Source organism: Neolamprologus brichardi, chromosome 5 (assembly GCF_056152115.1).
Source record: "Neolamprologus brichardi isolate AB-2024 chromosome 5, ASM5615211v1, whole genome shotgun sequence".
NCBI classification, from domain to species: domain Eukaryota; kingdom Metazoa; phylum Chordata; class Actinopteri; order Cichliformes; family Cichlidae; genus Neolamprologus; species Neolamprologus brichardi.
In genome coordinates this window covers 9,372,748-9,388,779 of record NC_142108.1, presented here as the reverse complement: position 1 = coordinate 9,388,779, position 16,032 = coordinate 9,372,748, and the positions used below count along the sequence as shown (strand labels likewise).

Genomic DNA, 16,032 nt, shown 5'->3' with positions numbered 1-16,032 from the left:
TCTCCAGGGACAGCATACATTTGAAAAGAGGTATAAAAAAAACTGAGTGAGTCTGTCCTTGTGTACATCTGTTTATCAGTCAGACCTGAATCGTGATTTCTGAGTGATATTTACCTTTTTGATGCAAGCTTGCTGAGTTAACCTTCAGCTGCCTATACCATGCAAGAAATAATTGATTCCCATCAGTGCAGAGATCCTTTGTGGTCCAACTAGATAACTCGAAGAGCTACACTAAGAGAGAAAGAAGGAAATTAGTTCCCTTTGGAAACATCAATATATCATTTCCTGTTTTACATTGCATTTAGAATGCTGACTCAGATTACTTAGTCCAAACTATTTAATAGCGGCTAACAACTAGTTATATTTGCCTGGACTGACTATTATGGAGTCATTCAGTGAGTATATTTAAAAACAGAAGAGCAGGGAAAGTTCCCAAGGCGCTTCGAGCAACATACCTTGAAAAACTATAACTTTGTAGCCTTTTTGAAGGCATAGATCACACCAAATATGGCTTTTAGTCTTTCCTTTTTTTTAAAAAAACAGGATTAAATAAAACTCTTGAATCATTCTTTCCTTATTTCATCTTTAATGCCTTAAACATTTAAGCTCTAGCTGTGCATGTAAAAAGAGTTCTCCCACAACTGCCTCACACACTGTAGTTAATAGAATTACACTAGTGCTTGTATCATTGAGCTCTGTGCTATTAACCTTTCCTCTCCAGGTATCCTTTATTAAGGGCAAAATGGGCATCCCTCAGCAAAGACATGCCACTGTTACCACGTTTTCAGCCATTGTGATTTTAATTAGAGGAATTTGGCCGCAGTCGACACCATTAGATCCTTTCATTTGTAATCTGAGTGAGTTGGCTGTGGCTGACAAGCTGACGTCCAAGACTCAAACGGACTCTTTAACCCCTCTGAGTAGATGGATTTTGTCTGACTCATCATCTTGGGCAAACACAGTGCTGCAGGAAACATTGTTGCAGAAGTGCAGAAAGCAGGGAAATCTGAGAATAAACTGTTATAAATAATGGACATACGTAGTTTTTTTTTTAAGCTGGCTGCACTTTAAATGTTAAAAAGATAGATTTTTATGTCTTAAATATATAGATGAATGAGGAATTTTTATTTACCCCTTGACTGAGTAGATCTGGTGGCATTTTACTGGCATGGTTTGGATCCATTTTTACCCGTAGAGGGAAGGGCCACTGCAAATCAATACGCAGTTGCTCTGTGCAATCGCTGAGTGGCCCAGCATTTTCACTGAGATGCTTTATGTTGGGTTTTCCTTTAATTAGCCACTGGACTGTACAATAACGTCAAATTTATAAGGCATGAAAGTGTCCAAAAAGTGTTTCCCTTACACAACAAAACTGCCAGAATTTACCAACACTGTGTTTAATCACAGCTAATCAACAGCTCATAGATGAACTGTTGAGTCAGTGGGTTTGAGGTGAAGATAAAATTATCGTTCTTGTAGTGTGTTCTGTAACAGTCGTACACATAGTCTCTCCCAGCACTCCACATAGCAGGATGTCTGCCAGTGCCACGACCCCCTATGGCACACTGTGCCTGGGTGTGCCATCTCGAGCAAAGTGAGAGGCTTTCACCACATGCACCATGCACCATCTATTAGATTATACTCTGGCCCTTCTTGGGTTTGTAATTGTATTTGCCTGATGCTGTTTTTTAAGAATAGAATGGCCCTGGTCCCTGTGGCCCTCCTCTACCTGGTTTTTCAAGCTTTCTCCATGGGGAGCAGACCAGCACCAACCCTAGGATGAAATGTCGTCATGACAACCAGGAGGGAAACGGGAAATAGAGAAAGAAAAAAAGAAAGGCTTAATGTAGCCCTCCTGCCTCTGTGACTTTGCGCTTCCTTTCTTCTGTTACATAATGTGCAAGGGGCTGTTCAGTTTGTTTAATTTCTTTGCGTCTCTTTCTGTTCCTCTCCTCCTTTTTCTGTTGCGTGAGGAACAAAAAATAGCAACAAATTTTGCTTTGTGCTGGGTCTCCCTGGGAGGGGGAAACGAAGGGCTGCATGACTCGTATTTCATCCCGTCCATTATTTATGGAGAGGCTAGGTTTAGGAAGGGACATTGCACTAACATGGGGGGATACTTGTCATAAGCATCCCCCAGAGTCATAAGCAACTGGAGGGGGCACAGTGCAAATCGATGATGACATGTGTTTTCTGTAAGCTACTCACTGTGCTTGCTGCCATTTTGCCATTGTAATCATTGCAGATATGCCCCCATTAAGTGTTATGTTATGTGTCAGTGACACTTTGTGGCAATGTTTAGTTGGTTAAAGAGTGTTTAAGGCCACTCATCTAAAAGTGTCAGTTAATGGGAACTTGCAGATCTTGACAGAGACAGCCATAGCATGGATGGTTACAACATGACTTGCTCCACCATGCTCTGCTTATAGAGAGACAGCACATGTTACTGTATATGGTATTTGACAGTGACTTAAAAAAATACATTGAGTTGCATCAGCTGTGACTAGTATATGATAAAGCACAACCTGTCTGCTAATCACAAATTACAGCCAGCCTCTCCTCTAGCCCTGATCCAGCTCTCTCCATAGGAAAGCAGGGCCAAGGAGTATACTAGCTCCTGCCAAGTCCCCACCACTCCCCACTACAAGGTGCTTATAAATCGACATCCTCACAGATAGGTCAAGGTTTTGATTTGGTCATGACCTTAGTTCATAAATCTGAATGATGTAGGGGCCTTGGTTAAAAGGCCGCTGGATCAACCCTCAAATGGGATACTCCTCCCTGGCTTTCAGTGTCTTTCTCTCCTTCCCTGACTCTCTCTCCTCTTCCATCTCTCCTAAACTCACGTCCCTTTTTCAGTTCCCACTGCGGTCTCAAGTCCCCGGAGCCTCAGTAACAGGCAGCGAGAGAGGGCGAGAGAGAGAAAGACAGAGAGGGGGAGAGAGAGAGATGGCGAGGGGGTGAAACAGGCAATCAATAAATCAATATGTTTTGTGCCACTAAGCTAGGGTAAGCTCACTCTCTCAAAGCTGCTGGTGCATGTACACACACACACATACACTCACTTACCATCCCAGCAAATTTCTTTCAACACAAACAAACAAATGAAGGCCCAGGACAGAATGTCCCTTGCCAAAAGACATTTTGTTGTTTAAGGGACTTTCTTTTTTCCTATTCTGTTTCCTGTTTTGGATCATTAAGCCATTGATTTTTATTTCAACGGGTAAGTGGTGGAGGGGACCCCCTGGGAACTGGCTGAAAACCTCAACAGAGTGGCCCCAGCAGGAGTTTCTCTAGTTGTGACAGGCTGCTCCCAAGGGCCAGTGGGCCCTCTTAACTCTGCAGGGGAGAAACTATCGCCTGAAATCAGTCATTCTGCCTCAGCATTCCCAGGCACCACTCTATAAGGGTGTTCACTCGAATATCTATAGATTTCTTCTTGCAAAACGCCTTTGCAGCTACTGGAAGTACAAACTCGTGCATTTAGTTATAGATTTGGATTCGCGTCCTCACAGAAATTCTTGGAAGTGTACAAATGGTCAGTTCTCTTTTCATAGATTTTAAGTGTGTAAAAAGTTGGCTGGAGCATATGCCTTCCTATCACTAAGTCCAATATTTTTAGGTCCATGGGGGTGGTGAGGAGAGAGCAGGAGAGGCGCTGCGAAATACAGTAGCAACTCTGGCAGACCAAGATTCAGCTGGCCAACAGCCAGGAAGATATTACAGTCAGATATATAGTAACACAGATGGATGCACTCAGCCTAAAGAGGCTGACATATTGGCCAGCGCTGTCATAAGAATGACATAATACCCACCCTGACAGGTAATGAAAATAAAGGCCACTCCACTGCAGAGTTGCATAAGAGCTTTAACTTTAGCTCATACAACGTAAAACATTACTCCTGACATATGGGATATCCCAAGGGAAGTTGGATGTGGAAGGTGGAGGGCTTACAATTGGAAGGGGTCCCATAACATGCTGGAGATGTAACTCTTGATCTTAGCACTCACAGCCACAGCATGCAAAGAGCTCTCCTGCTTGTCTCTTTTATATAGAGATGTTATTTTGCATTTCATTAAAATGCACCTCAGTGATTCACACTGAATCGATCTTCTCTCTCTTTCACAAAATGCATTCATACTGCACATATCCAATCTGACAACTTGCTTTCTCAGAGACTGTGAAGCTATACTTTTATTTTTTTTTTATTTAGCTGAATTTACATGATGCAATAGAGGCAAAAGCACCCTAGAAGTGGATAGATCACCTACTTAGGATATCTGTTGTACACATGTTTACATGTTAAGTTCAGTGTGTACTAAATAAAGTTCATTTGGTCATTTGGTTCCACATTTAGAGTTGAGGGTGTGTGTCAATGTGTATGCATATGTGTGTGTGTTGGGGATAAGGGGCGTCTGTTTCAAACGATGAGATAAATATGGAAAAACTGCTGTGTTTTGGCACCATTCCTACCAAGTACATCAAAGTATAGGGCTGAAATTAACACCAAGGGAGCTCGGCATGTGAACAGGAGCTCCTCTGCTAAAAGAGCACATAAGTGATGATGTGCATGAGGGGGAATGGTTACATTAATTCTCTTTGACTGTGGAGGAAAACTGACATAATCTTCCTTAGCAAATAAAATCCATAAACAAAAATAAACATCCATCACACCGTGTCCCACCACGTCAATCATTTTGCTACACTCAGCTGGTTTTGTTATGAGAGTAGTTTATAGTGGCAGACAGCAGCTGTATCGTTTGCTAACTAACAAATTCAGTTTGCTTACCTTGTAGTCTTTCTTTACTTGTGCTTCAGCCACTCTATTCTAGCATGTCACAAATCATCATTTCAGTAGTTTTCTGAGGAAAGTAAAGCAGGAAGAAACAATTGGTTGAACAACCTACACAAAGCACAATAATGAATTAATATCTGTATAAAATTATCTACCGGAAAAACACGCAGTAGCAGAAAACTCCTTAATGTATTCAACTAAGCAATGCTGCATTTCGTATTTTGTAATTCAGCTAGGTTTGTGTTATTGCACTTCATATCACACATTAAAGGCCTTACGTGTCACTGGCGCTACTCACAATGCCTTTAATGACTACTTTGTCCTTCGGTTTGAATGGGTACAAATTAAAACTAAGACAATAAATATTCATAAATTAAATTAACCAAACTCCAACAAAAATGGAGGAAACAATTTTTTTCATTTTGCTCACTAATGTTTTCCACTTCCTTATTCAGGTCTTCCACCACCTCCTCCTCTCCCTGCCTCCCTATGTTTGAAAAGAAAAGCAGCTGGAGATACTTTACAGGTTCAATTTGAACAAACTTTTCCTTCATTAATAATGAAATGTATTCCCCTCTTTTCCCCTCTCTCTCACTTCCCTCTGGAACGAACTTGGTGTTGGTCTGTTGCTGCTACTTAAAACTTCCCCTCTCTCACTTAGTTGCTCAAGACTTCCTCTTATTCTCAGTATAAACCTTCACTTTTAAATGAGGAAAGCAAGTGGGGTGGCATAGCCACCGTTCCATCTTTCCTTCATTTCATCTTTGTCTCTTTGCATGTTTTCAGGATTACACAGAGTGAGCCTTTGATAATTTTACAGGCCACTGAAAAGTGAAAACTATCAATGTGAATGTGGGAATAAATGCGTGTGTGAAAAACAAAGACAGACTGACACATTGGCTGTTGCATCCTTGAAGATTTTTTTCTGTGTGTGCTTGTGCTTGTGTTTGTGAGTGTGTGGTCTCAGGTATTTCTCAAACTTAGTCACATAGTCAGGAGACATGTTAGAGATGGAGGTGTGTTTTAAGGTAAGGGTGAAGTTATGTTGGTTATTAGTTTCGTTAAGTCAGTGTAATGCCCTCTAAAGTCATGGACGTTTGACTCTGTTAGCAAGTGTGTATGAATGTAGGCAGACCTGTGAGTTGCATGAAACATACAGGCCTGCATCATTGTTTGTGAGCGCTTGTGTGTACTTTATACTGCATTCAGTCATGTGCATGTGCATATTTTTGACTAGTAAGTGAGTGGGAGTGAGAGAACATTCACATCGCCCACCTGGGCTTAGCTTGGAGCCAACAGAGCTGTCTTACTGAAAAACTCCCTGTTGTTTCTTTGGCGGAGCCTAAGAGGCAGATTTGACTGTATCACTCCCTTCTTTCTCATCCTCCTCCTCCTCCACTCTTAACTCCTCTCTTCTCCCTCACACCGCTCTGTTCCCAACACTCTTTCTCTTTCGCTCGTCTTCCTCTCTTCCTGGCTTTTCTATATTTAATCAGGCGGGGAGCACGGAATTAGTGATTATTTGATGGAAATATGCAGCTAAGAGAAGGAGTGTGTGTGTGTGTGTGTGTGTGTGTGCGTGCATGCACATGAGAGACAAGCTGCCATTTATTTCTCTGAATCCTTTGAAACCCTCCCGGCATTTAAGGGCAGTCCAGCGTTTGGAGAGCATGAAGGAGTACAGAGGTTACACATTACATAATAGGCTTTACAGGGTTTTAGATGGACAATGCACCCGTGAATGATACCTCCATGCAATTTCCCTCTGCCTTTTTTATTTATACTAGCATCCCTCACATCCCCTACTAGCCCCTGTTTCTCTCCAATCAGGGGAGTGTTGAGGCCATGTTAACATAGACACAGGATAGTCATGAATTTAAGAATCAAGGTGCTTTCAGTCATGTCAAAGGGAGAAAAAATGTATTTAATTTAAAATGCCCTGGAATCATTTTTTTAAATTGGCTTATAAAATACAGAATATTTATATATAGCCATTACACTTTTTTTTAACATAAATGTACTTTTCTGTTGCTAATAATCTAGTGTTAACATAAAGACAGGGGAGAAGAGAGTCATCCCTGTGGTCAAAGTTGTCTCCAGACTTGGATTTTATTATGTCCATGTTAGTGCAGTGTTGTCTTTGGTCTGGTAGAAACAGTTATAGCTGACAGAAGCAACAGTGGAAAGTTGTGAGGTGCTTTTTCTGTCTGTCTTAGAAGAGTAAGAGAGATGCATTTCTCCACTAACTGCAGGCCGTCGCTCATGAAATCCACCCAACAAATGCTTCCAATCAACATGTTATGTTTTGTATGTTTTTGGGCAGCTTCTTTAAAGCGTCTTCTGTTTGTTGGCAAATCCTTCAGTAATGACTTCATAACTTCAAAATGCCAGTGTCTATTCCTTTAAATCTTCCCAAGGACTCTAGTTTTATATTTTTCTGTCTGCAGTCAGAGCACTCAGTGATAGATGGAAACCATATTCCTTAAGCTGTTACAGTGTCATGGCATTAAGCTCATCAAACTCATTAGATTAAGACAGGAGGGGGGGAAATCAGTATCAACAACTCATTTTTCCTTACATCATGCACCTCACCACCACCCTTCTGGGGGTTTTCCAGGACAAAAAAGCTGGCTATTTTGAGTGACAGCTCATTACAACACCGTCTTCTAGCCCCTCTAACCTTATGAGACAGAAGCTGTGTGTGTTTCCATGTCTGTCTGAGTGTGCGTGTGCAGGCTTTTCAGTCTACTTGAACACGAGAGAGGTTGCATTTCCTTCCCGAGCCGCAACGATGGCGTGTTTGCCCATGCTGCTATTTGTGTCTATATTTACATTTGCATATGCTGTAAGGTGTCTTTCATATGCACGGGGCTTTTTAAGTCAGCGCTCACTCTCTTCTTCTCACTCGCACGCATTTCACTCACGCACACACGCGTGCACACACACACACACACACAGTCCAGCGATAGTCAGCTCATGAATACAGTGCTCCCGCAGCAATTATGGGAAACCCACTCATCGTCTCTGTACCTCGGTGATGGCTGGAGAGGAGGACAAAAAAGACTGTGGAGGGATGCAAGTGAAGGCAGTCTGCTCGGCTCAGACAATGACAGCCCGCACACTTATTTTTATTTTATTTTATTTATTAGATAAGTGAAAAGCAAAAACCCAGTTATGGCATGCCAGTACCAGCCATGATTTATGTTCACCTCTGGAAAGAGAAAAGTAGAATTTATGGCTTTCTCATCTGGCCTAATCTTCACTATATGCTGCAAAGCCTTAGCAATGCAGCAAGCTTAGAGGGGGAGAGAGAGCGAGAGAGAGGCTGAAAATTGTCCTCTACAATTTCTGTAGTTAGCTCTTTTCTTTTCTTTCTCTCACTTACTTACCAACTCTATCACATTTTGTCCTTGTTGTTTTTTTTCTTCTCCCTTCCTGCACACTTTCATACACAAGAACAGCAGCACATACACACAGGTGCGCGTGCACACACACACACACACACCCACGAGCTTTGAACGCTCCTAATCACACGCGTGCAGGTGCACCATGCACACAAACTCACACATGCACCGAGAGCTGCTCCGCACCTCGGCAACACCTTCGCTTCTCTTGCACCAATTTTCTCACACTTTTTTCTTTCTTCATTCTCCGCGTCTTCTCCTTTCTTTCTCTTGCTGCCTCACTCTGCACCTCCGCCCTCAACCACCTCCACATATAGATCCATTCTTTTTATAGTCAAAGCTATTGTCCCTATGGCAACATCAGAGTTGTTGATTGCCAAGGTGCTGTACATCTAATTATATAACCCACAAAAGGTGTGTGCGTGCTCTGCAGGCTTTTTGTTTCCCATCCTGGCACTGTTCTATTAGTGATGCCTCTTTCTGTGATGAATCAAGCTGTAGTGTGATAATCAACCTGTGTTCAGGGCTCTTAAAAGAAGATCTTCCGAGTCAGCTGTGATGCTTTGTGCCTTAAAGAAACAAATGAAACATTTATGTAAACTTAAAATAGAATATTTTGACATATGATATATCATTTGGGAGCGCATCTCATTCGCGTGAGTCTTTAGTGAGTCGGGGCGTAGCTCGTGTACGAGTGCATGTCACAGGAGAGTGTGGAGCCATAACAGGTTCTGACAGGGCAAAATCATTTGGGGGTGCAGATGATGTGCTTTTTCTATCCTGTTACGCTGTGACAACAGAATTCTCAACTGTCGATTCCTATTAAAGTGTTCGCGGGAAGCATAAACCCTGTCTGCTCTCATTCCACATAGATTCTTATCCAGGTTGGAGCACTGAAAAAACGTGGAGGAAATGAGGGGAAAACACTGTTTTCATGCATTAACTTGCTGCGGGGAAAAAAATAGGTCTTAACACTCATTTACTCTATTCGACAAACAAATTCATACAAGAGAAGAGGAGGGAGAAGAATAAGGGGGGAATAATAGGAACAAGAATAGAAAGAAAACCAGAGAGAGAACTACATTTTCATTTTAACCTCTCATTCAAAATTGCTCCAGAGCCTTCCCACTACTGCCAGCATTCAGGCTGCTTGCCAGTGAAAGAAAGAGAAAACAGGAGGAGATAAAAAGAAGAGGTGGGCTGGTGTGAAATGGATCAAACAATGGATGTGAGAAAAAGCATCGCTGCTCTCAACCAACTGCGGGCAAAACAGAAAAAGGAGTGGAGGAGGAGGAGTGGGGGTGTGCGATAACTTGCAGCTTTTAAAAATGTCTGTGTTTTGTAACTAGTTTATTTTTTTGACAACAGGTCGTCAGAAAGTTGGGGAAAGAATTTTCAAAGAAATTGTCTTTAACTGGGAAAGGATGGATCTGCATGGAAGTTCAGCATAAATACACCGAGTGGACCTTTTGAGTTGTCATTGTTCTGACACACACGTTATTCCCAAGGTCGAGAATGATGCTCCGTGCTCGAGGGTGTGATTTGATTTGGATGCTTGTGTACGACTTACGTGTGTGTGCCTGTCTATCATCCTCTGTCTTCATGTTCCGTGCATGCTTGAACGGTGTTTAAAAGCCGTGTTGATGAAGGAATCACCGGGTGATCAGAGGGTCGGACGGGGAGGCTTGCCGTCTTTTGTGATCTCTGTGTGTTTCCCTTTCATCTGCCTTTGTGGAGACGTAGTGATCTCCGTAGACACTACTGGGACAGCAGCACCACAGAGCAAGCAGCAGCATATAGAAACAGGCAGGGGGAAGAAGGTGGCGGTATTTTTCATTTATGTAGTGGCTTTAGAGGGATTTCTCAGTTCAGATAGAGAGGCAGCTTTATATTAAATTTGAATTTGTTTAGGATGATTTTGCAAGGGACGTTTGGGAATTTAACTTCCGCCATTCAAATACATCTTTCACCACCAGACATTAAACCTATTTCAGCTGCAGCTCAAAACCTAGCCCTACAAACACTGTGCATGTATATTATTCTTCAGAGAAAGTGAGCTGCTTCGTGATCTTATAGAATTTTGAACATTAAGAAATACTGATCAGTCTTTTTTGGGGGGGCCATAGTGCACACTGCAGCCACGTTGTCGTTCTACTAGCCACATTAGCGCTGCGGTTCAACAGCCACATAAAGTGCAGTCTGTGCCAGTAATTCATAATTCATCTGGATGCCTTTTTTTCCCCCCTTCTCTCTCTCTCTTAATATTTATTTTGTTCCTGTCCACTCCGGCTGACTGCAGCATGCTACTCAATCCCACCCTAAACAACTGGGCCAGGCTGTGCTGTTGTCAGGAAATTCTCTTCTCGTTCTTGATCTGACGCGAAACAGATTGCCCATCTCCGTTTGTCTGTAAAGATGAAAGGGGATAAAGAAGAAGACAATGCAACAAAAGGGAAGCGATTGTGATGTTTTGCTTTATAGCCCTCTTTACCCTCACACACAGACCCTGATCTCGCTGCAATATGTTTCACTTCAAAAGAGAGGTTTAATGTTTGGCCGTATGTCAGAATGAAGAACTACAGTGGTGGTTGGGGGGAAATACTCAGTGAGATGTGTAGACATTAGTGGAGATTAAACCTGAGAGGAAGCCAAGTGAGATTTAAACATTCATCAATTTATAGGCTGTTATCAACACTACTATAGAATAGACCTAAAGGTTCTTGTCAAACCAAGGCAGGCCTGGTTCCAGTACAAAATGACTTAGGATCCATCTGAAATTAGTTCGGGTGTGGACACCCAAAAAAGTACCTGCCAAAAACAGATTACAACCATTTATATTTGTCTGCAGCTGCTTTTAACAAATTAAAGAGCAATAACAAAAACTATACATTACCGTAATACCCCCGCCTGTCTGTGATACGCCTCTGTTATTATTCAGTTCCAACTGAGGGTGCAAGGCATGCTTTTGTGCCCCGGTAGAACTGAAGCCTGGGGCAACATCAAGTCACACTGCATTTCTGGCATTTCAGGAACTAGTAGAACATCATGGTGGCTGTTGTTTGTTGGTAACAGAATTGTGTCTGACAAATGTCTAGTATGATCTTGTAAAGATCAACATGCAGCCTCCTGAGATACGACACATCTTTACTACAACTATCTCCACTCAAATCCCGGCTTGATTTTAAGTCAAGTCAAAGCATTGGATTATTACATTTAAATATTAGGAGCACTTTTTTTTTTAAAGTGGACTTTGTTAACATCTTGATACATAAATGCCACCCTGAGATTTTTGCCTGATTCATAGCTCGGCTAGATAACAGAGTCTCAGATATCAAAATACCTATAAGAGCATTACACGATCTTTTGTAGTGACAAGAAATCTAAAGGAGGTGGAGCAGTGGTTAATGTCAAAGACTCCTTGCAGGGTGGTCCTGTTCTGCTGTTTCGCTGCCTAAGACTTTTGAATATATTGCTGTTGACATCTGCTCTGGAGGTAGTGACCATTTTGCTGTTAGAATTTATGGCCCCCCCTCTGTAGGCTGTGAAGCCCCGAGAGAAATTGCCAAACTAATATCATTGTATATTACTTCTGAGGTAGTTATTCTGGATGAGTTGAGTTTAGATTGGCTCTCATATAGAAAGTAGCTTATTTTACTCAAGAAATCAGTGACCATGTTTTTTAAAAAAAAAAAAAAACTCCTGCCAAATTTACATCTAGAAGAACAATTTTTTTTTTTAGTTCACACAGATTTTTCTTTTACATAGAGGTGATGGTTCAAGTGAGCTTAATAATGTCCCATATGTAACTTTGTGATCCACAAAAGAATTTAGTTTGACACGACTAAATACTGACTGAAGGATTTGAAAAAGTGCCACACTCCTGATAAGAAGACAAGAATGATTTTAAAAATTACTGTGAATTACAGCGTATATTTGTTTTCCTTCAGTAGGGTAAAGGAGATATGAAAAGGGAACTTGTCTGCTGAGATGACAAAATAGGCACTGCACACCAACGCTAAAATGCCATCCCATCTGTGAAGCATGGTGGAGGGATCGTCATTGTTTCAGCTGCTTTCCTTCTTCAGAGTCTTGAATTCAAAACAATAAAAAAGAAACAAAGAAAGAAAGAAACTTGAAAAAGCTGAGGTTACATAGGAAAATGTCAGGGCAGCAGTCAGTGACCTAAAGCTTAGGAGAGGCTGACTGATAAAAAGCTACACCGATCTAGAGCTCACAAGACAATTCAACAACAGAATGGCTGAAGAGACAGGAAAATCTGGTTTTGGGGTGAAAAAGTAAGAGTCCTGACCCTAACCAAACTAAGGTGCCCTGGCATGACCCGAAGAGGAATGTGCACTAAAGACACACCTGAAATATTAATGTACTCAAACAACTTTAAGGGAGGCATGCCCTAAAATCCCTCTAACAGCAGCTGTAGTAAAATTCTGATAGTGGTTCTTCCTGTTATCTCTAGGAGTTATTAAATTCAAGCATTTGTTAACATTTACTTTACACATTGTCCAGCTCATCCTGCTACATGGCACTGGTAAAACATTGGTTGCACAAATTAGTTCAGGCACTTGCAAATATAGCTGTTCAGTTTGTGACTGAATGGCTTGTAACGAACACATCTTATGCTGTGGCAAGCAAAGGCCAGTTTCAGTGGTCACCTGAAGCAGTTGTAACGGTGATGCAGGAGATTTTGTTTCGGCATTATAAAACATTCTTGTAACTTAGGGGGGAAAATCATATACTGTAGAAGCTTAATTTATGTCATATCTTAATTGTTGCTTTTAAAATAGGTTGTGGTCACGTGTAAAATCTAATATACACCTGCTTAATGTTTCTAGTCAAGCTAATCTTGCCATTGAGAGTGGATTTTTCTCGCCATCAACAGCCCAGTTTCCCAAAACGCATCTCAGGGTTATAACCATATTTGTTCAGCTAATGTTTCCATTGGCGCGTTTCCATCCCAAGATGAGTGTTATGCATGCTGAGATACTTTGGAAAGCAGGTCCAGGTCGAGTGCCAGTGGTTCATTTGACATGAATACCAGCATTTGGTTACAGTTGCACTCAGCGACATTGCTCCTGCAGATAATTTTAACATTTGGAGCAGTTCTCTCTTTTTTTGTAGATGCTTTTATGTGTACCACACTTAAGAACCAGTAATTATATGTATGAGCAGAGAGCAAAAGAACCCCAAACATCTCAGCATTCAAATGGGATAAAGACAAAACGAAAGCAATTGGAATGTAATAAGAAAAAGGCCTTCGACTGTAAAATGTAAAATAGAGCAAGTTTTGACAATAGTAAGGGAGGAATATTACGAGCAGCCTTCCTTGCTTCCCTGGGAGAGTTTCATGGAGTGCTTTCTCACTGTGATAATGAAATGACCTGGCCTGCACTGCTCTACTCTCTCTCAAAAACACATCTGCTAGACGAGGGTGAAAATGAGAAAATCCTACCTCCTCTCCCGAGTTTCGTAAAGCATACTTTCAATATTCTTTTTCACAGAGTGATGGGAGTGTGAGTGACTGTGGACTTTCGTGTCCTTGCGAGTGTTGTGTGTAATGTAGCTCTGTGTGCATGCATTATTGTGTGTGTGTGTGTGTGTGTCTGTGTGTGTGTGTGTGTGTGTGTGGCTTGTGATGCTGGCATTGCCTTGAGCAACTTGTAATAAACTGTATTTGAAGTGCATCTGACATAACAAGGTACTATAAAGAAATTCAGCGAAAAGAAATCCCGTAGAGTTGTCATCAAAATATTGTTGCTATAACTTCATTTTTGTGCTTTGCACACAGTGAAATCAATACTGTAAGCAGCAAAACTCAGATCAAGGACTTCAGTTTTGTCCCATTTCAAAGGAGAATCCAATAAGGCAAAGCTTGAGTCCCACACTGCTTGGAGCTAATCTTGTGGGCCTTGCTAGACATTCAAGCCATGCCACACTGATTCAGAAGAATGACTCACCAGTTTGGTAGAGCACAGACTGCATGCAGACCATGTATTCCCTCAGCTTCTAGTTAACAGGGAATCTATGGCAGCACTGAGGCAGAGCACTGTCGTTGAGTTACATAATCAACAGAGGAGTGGTAGCAAGAATGTGTGTGAGTGTGCGTGCCCCCATGCATTTGTGTAGCTGCAGTTCCTCTTGAGCTGTCAATCATGTGGTACACACCAAGGCCATTCTCAACACAAGTCTGCTGAGGTGGACTTTCAGCAAGAATGGAGCTTAGCATGTGTGTGTGTGTGTGTGATTCTTTTTTCTTTTTTTTGGCATATGAAATGAAAAACAGGCGACCGCACTTACAAGGATGAGGAGAGAAAGCGATCTACAAACAGGGTATTAGGTGTGCGTGCTGTGAGATGAGCCAATTTAGGCACTGCACATGTTGACTCACAAAGCTACATTTACATATCTTTTGTGCATACCTACACTTATTTATCTCCCGACCCACGCACGCTTGGATGCATAGGCCTATTTTGTGCTGTTGCATGTTCTGTGTACGCGCCAGACTTGTGTGGATAAGCATCCATGTCTAGTCATGTGAGCTTAGCCACTTACTCTTATTTCATGTGTGTGTGTATATATATGTATGCATGTATGGATTTTAGCCTCTTTTGTGTAAATGAGATTTTTCACTGGTATTAGGCTAAAGAGAGCTTCTCCTGCTCAATGCTGCCATCTGGCTTTAGCTAGCACCACCACAGACATCCGAGGGGAGCTATCTGTGCGAGTCAGCGTGTGGGTTTAACAACTGTTTTGGGATCAGTTGTCCAGTGGGCTGGTGCTAACTCACCCTATTATGAGCAGGATGATAAAGCTGACCTTGAAGCAGTTTATGGGCCTGGAGTAATGGAAACCACTGATAGAGAGCCCATGAAACAGCACTCAGCCCTCAGTGACAAAAAGAAAATAATGGTTTAACCACTTAACATTATTTTGAACGGTATCTAAAAATTTATGAGCAGACATTTCGCGTGCTGGCGCTCAAGTGGCAATGATGATTTAAGGGATTCACCAATTCATCCGGGTTCACGGGATTTTGCACGTTAAGAGTGAGGAATTATTGTTTTAATAAAATCTAGCCTTTTTATATGTTATTACATATAAGAGTATATATCACATACTGTATATTATTGCCATCGCCATCCCCAAATAGTTTTTTGTAGCTTCTCTAAACTCCAAGAGAAGACTTAAATAAAGACCTGCGTAATTAAATAAAATCTCAGTGGGTCAGTGTTATCATATAACATGCAGGTTAATGCTGACACTTGCATAAAGAACTAGTTGAGGTAGAACACAATTAGATAAGATTGAGGTCAAAGTATTTGTATGAATCATAGTAAAAGTGCTCATATGTATGCAGGCTTTTACCCCCACCCCGACCCCCTCGGGAGCATTGAGCTGACGCTGTCCCATACTCTGATCCATATCTTCTTCTTCCCCTATGTCCTGTTTTCCTAATTCCCTCTCCCCCTACTCTTCTTCCCTATCCCACTTCCCTTTTTTATCACTACATTTATTCCTTCCATCGCCACCCTTTTTTCACTTTTTTCATTTAGTTTTTTTACTTTTCTCACCCAGTGTGATCTCACCTTTCCTGCGATCAGTTGTTTACCTAACACTTTTTTGATTCACATACGGTCATGTGAAAATAAAGTTTTCACAGCGATCCATGCAATCGTGTAAAAAAAAAAAAAAACTAAGTACACCCTGATGAGTAACTGGCAGAGCCACATTTAGCAGCAATACTTTTGAGTAATTGTTTTCTCCATGAATTTATCAATCTCTCACATCATTGTGGAGACCTCTCTTAAGGTCCCGCC

General features: G+C 41.6%; 1 protein-coding gene across 11 annotated transcripts in view; it reads left to right on the top strand.

Annotated features, from left to right (window-relative positions):
- celf4 (CUGBP, Elav-like family member 4) overlaps positions 1-16,032 on the top strand; it is a 90,054-nt gene that overhangs the window by 48,762 nt on the left and 25,260 nt on the right. The gene's annotated exons all lie outside the window — the stretch shown is intronic.